Raw genomic sequence first — 4,615 nt, 5'->3', positions numbered from 1 at the left:
GATCCTGACAGATCCAGAAATTCATTCACTGAGTCATGCATTCTAAAGCAAATAAGAACCTGAAGCAATTCTAGAAGCCAATTACTCTGCTTTTCTAAGAGTGCCTTACCAAGCAAAAAAGAGAGAGAGAATTTTATTTACCTATCAAACTTCTTACATCAGTGCATTACTGCTGCAAAGATAGTTAACATCACCACACTTTTAAGTCCTCAATATTGCCTATCCACACCATTTTTTTTTCTCTTTGCTTAAGTTTTTTGAAAACTGGAGGGAGTCTATACACTGCCTTTACTTACTGATTCAAATAAAATTTCAGAACATTTTCCGAAAGAACCTATAGTAACAATAGCTCCTATGCATAAAGTATGTACTCAGTATCCAGCACTGTGATGGGAGCTAAATATGTGTTGACATTTACAAACTCAAACTACATAAAGAAGTATTATTTATCTACTTTTACAGACAGGACAACTGGCATGATGAGAGGATATAAAGCTTCCCAAAAATCTGAAGTGTGCTAAATAAAAGATCTTAGACTTTGAGTAGGTGTATCTAATTCCAAAGACCATGTTTTATGCCACTGTACCATGATGACACATAGTAGATACTCAATAAATATTTTTGTGTGAATGAACCAGCTGTGGCTGAACCTGTTATCTTAAGATGTTGACACTATTCCTAAAAATGAAGCTACTGACACTGTACCAGACATGACTGCCCAAAATACTTTGTTAAGGAACATACTTCAGGTTTTTATCCTATTACTTTCACCTCAGTGGCCAGTACAACCCTAAATGTTCAATTATGCTCCTAGTTTTATACTTAATCAATCTTTTTCATTAAAATCCAGTGAAGCAGACAACTGAGATAATTATTGCAGAATCATCTTAATTAAAAATTTTAGCTTCTAATTAAGAGTCGTTGTTTATCTCATCAGAAAACAGTTAGGATTCATGACAGGGTTACTCTTTCAATAATGTTTTAGCCTTTTTTGAGGCTGGACATAGCACAAGATACTACTATCCACGTAAGCATTTGTGTTTACACATGCAGATATGCTGACAGTTAATTATATCAGAGGAAAAAATTAATAAAAAGCATGAAACCCAACAGAAACTCTCTTAGTAGAACCCTTGACCCAGTATTTATGTCCCAGCTAATTACAAAATGTTCAAAAGTGAATTATTTATACCTCAGTTACTAGTCAGATACATAATTATAATCACAACTGAACAAAAGCTGCCTTAAAACTTTCTCTCACAAGTTATGCATTTAAACTAAGATTGCTGAAGAATATCCATTCAAGTCTAAGCAGCATAAAGAAATAATTATTATTTCCCTAGACTCCCATTTCTAGAACATTTCTTTTCACCACAAGAATCATGCATATAGGGCTTCAGAAGTGTGTCAGAGTCTCCTTGGAATACAGAAGACTCCATCTATTCAGATGTTAAATACAACCGTGATACACGGTCTCTTGGGGATCCCAGTCTCATCACTCACTGCAGCCGCACTGCCCCTCCCAATGTCCGTGGGCTGCTGTGTAATTCATAACAGAACACAGGCAAGCGCTTTAACTCACTATCCTCTGCCTCACAGTAGCAGACCATTCTTTCAAGCTCACAATGATAATTCATGAATTATCTAATTCCAAAGACCTATGCTTTATGATCTATTAAACTCAGATAAAATTAATTATTGGAATTGGTTTAAGGATAATTTCAACATTATACGTAGAATGACACTAAACATTTCCTATGTGGTGTAAATATTTGGCTTCTATTAGCAGTGACAATGACCAGCATGGCCTCTCACAAAATCACAGCTGACAATGTTTTAAATATTTAAGCTGAGGTAGAAAAATCTCATTCAAATTTTCAAAACTAGCAGTTACCAGACATAAAATATACAGGATCGGGAAGGGGAAATAGAAGCAACAAATAAAGTTCAGTTCATATCTGCAACTGAGGTTTTAACACTGTCCTCTGAAGAGGGAAGATGCAGGAATTTGGGGAAGTGACAATGTGCCCCCACCAACAACAAAATGTTTCCTTTTTCCCTCCGGAGTCTCCACTGCCCTCCCACCCCAAGAATAGCAGACACTACAGCTTTCTAACAAACAAATACTTGCTTTGCACTTAACTCTTGGACGGTGGGCAAAGTATGATCTTTAAGTGTTCAGCATCTTCCTAAAGGACTTCAAACATCATTTTAAATTGAAAACAGGACCAAGGTCAAGGGATAAAAATTAAACCTTTCCTGCAGAAAGTCTTGAAAGCAATCACTGCTCTCAGTATGAAAAAAAAGATGGAAGTAGAAGAGACATAATCTAGGATGGAAATTTTTTTCCTCCAAAACTACTAAACACACCTGATCATACCTACCAGGCTTCCTTTCTATGAAGCATCATTCCTAAGACATAAACAATACAAATGCAGAGGTTTAAATATGCAGACGAGCCAGACTTCCGAATGAAAATTCAGATCTCTACACAAATTCAGAAATGCATTTTCTTCATAGCTCCAGATGGTTCCCCTTCCAGAAAATAATAACCTCTGCTTAGTACCCATTTTGCCAGTGTAAGCAATGCTGTATAAATCCAGCCTGCAGCGCCGTGGCCCACTGTTACTACAGCCATCACCTCACCTGGACTTTCACTGTACACTGATGCTGAAAGAATCTGTTCAGATAAATTACTGACTGGCAGCAGATGAGCTGATAAGGAGAGCATCATTATTTTGCAAAATGGTCAATGCAGGGTGCTGTAAAATAAAAATATAACCAAGGGATGCTTCACAGACAGAGCACATTTTATGGCAAAGTTGCTGATGAGTAATACGCCTCCGGAGGCCATGCACTCTTCTTTCCCACACTGACAGTGACATGCAGGAATGCTATACTGCCGGAAGTGTCCAGCCACCTGGGTTAACTGGCTTCTAAATTCTTTTGGCAGCAGAATACTGATGGCTTGATAGAGAGATTATTAAAGTAAAGGAGGATAAGGGGGATAAATGAGAAAAATTCTCAGATAAGTGTTGAGGCTTCTCCTGCCTAACTCCACTGTTAGGACAGATGAGGATAACTATCATCACATCCACCATTTCTTGACTACTTACTACATTCCAAGCACTGGATGTACACACTACAATGGTTAATTATATGTGTCAACTTGACTAGACCCCTGGGTGCCCAGATATTTCACTAAACATTATTTCTGGATATGTCTGTGAGTGTGTTTCAAGGTAAAAGTAGCATTTGAATAAGTGGGCTCAGTAAAGTGGACAGGCCTCACCAATGTGGGTGGGCATCATTCAAACCATTGAGGTCCTGAACAGAAAACAAAGGCAGGAGAAGGAAGAATTTAGCCCTTCCTGGCCGATTGGCTGAGCTGGAACATGATCTCCTGCCATGGAGAATCCTGGTTCTCAGGTCTTTGGACTTGGACTAAATAATGCCACTGGTTTCTGGGGTCTCCAGCTTGCAGACGGCAGATGGTGGGAACTTCCAGGCCTCTGTGATTACATGAGCCAATTCATTATAATAAGTCCCTTCCTGGATATTTCCTGCTTATTCTGTTTTTCTATAAAACCTTGATTAATACATCTATATTTCTTTACTTAATCCATAATGAATAATCCTGTGAGGAAGCTATTGATTATTCTCATTTTATAGACAAGGAAACTGAGTCTTAGAGAAGAGCAGTAACTTGCCCAACTTAGTACATGGCCAAAATAAAGAATCAGAACTAGTACTGCTTGATTCCAAAACCTATACTCTTAACTACTTTGTTCTACTGAGTCTGATATTCAAAATATCTTAGAATATAAAATTTACAATTTTCTTAGAAGGCAAGGAATTGCAATTGCCAATACAGAAGCATAAGATATATATATATATATCGCTTCTCGGCCTTTTGGCTAAGATCAAGTGTAGTATCTGTTCTTATCAGTTTAATATCTGATACGTCCTCTATCCGAGGACAATATATTAAATGGATTTTTGGAGCTGGGAGTTGGAATAGGGGCTTGCCCCGTCCACTCTACGCATCGACCTGGTATTGCAGTACTTCCAGGAACGGTGCACCAAAAAAAAAAAAAAAAGATATATATATATATATGAAGCATAAGATATAAAAGAAAAACAGGAGGCACTTAATTCCATGTTTTAAAATCACCCAGTAGCAAAAAAGCAAAAATCAATCCATAGACTAAATCTTACTAGCTTAAGCTGAAATACAAAACAAAATAATTTTTGTGAATTTTACTTCATAATTTTAACATCATTAATGCTGGCAAGCATGAGTTGATCAGGTATCTGTCAAAGCAGTTCCCTACACATATACAGATAGTATAAAAATGCCACAAAGCCTATCTAATGGAAGCGTAAAATAAACTATTGAAATCTCTCCCTATTTGCAAATATATTTATCTACCTGCATCCCAATTGTGGAATGAAATAATTTATTTAAAAGTGATTGAAGATCTTCAACCAACATGGTATAAGTTTCATGTTCAGAAAGTGGTAAGATTACCTTAGAGAAGTGGACAATTTTTAACAATTATACAGCCTATTTTTATTTACCAGATATAAAGTGGATGGATGGATGGATGGATAG

The 4,615-nt window shown here is 36.9% G+C and overlaps 1 non-coding gene across 1 annotated transcript; it reads left to right on the top strand.

The window, feature by feature from the left end:
- Positions 1–3,897: 3,897 nt before the first annotated feature.
- On the top strand, positions 3,898–4,088 carry LOC122685675. The gene has a single exon (XR_006338522.1). It is a non-coding gene; the product is annotated as a U2 spliceosomal RNA (small nuclear RNA).
- The last annotated feature ends 527 nt before the right edge of the window (positions 4,089–4,615 follow it).

The sequence above is a fragment of the Cervus elaphus genome, chromosome 28, assembly GCF_910594005.1.
Source record: "Cervus elaphus chromosome 28, mCerEla1.1, whole genome shotgun sequence".
Classification (NCBI taxonomy): domain Eukaryota; kingdom Metazoa; phylum Chordata; class Mammalia; order Artiodactyla; family Cervidae; genus Cervus; species Cervus elaphus.
The sequence above is the reverse complement of the archived record's forward strand: the minus strand, read 5'-3'. Positions and strand labels throughout refer to the sequence as shown.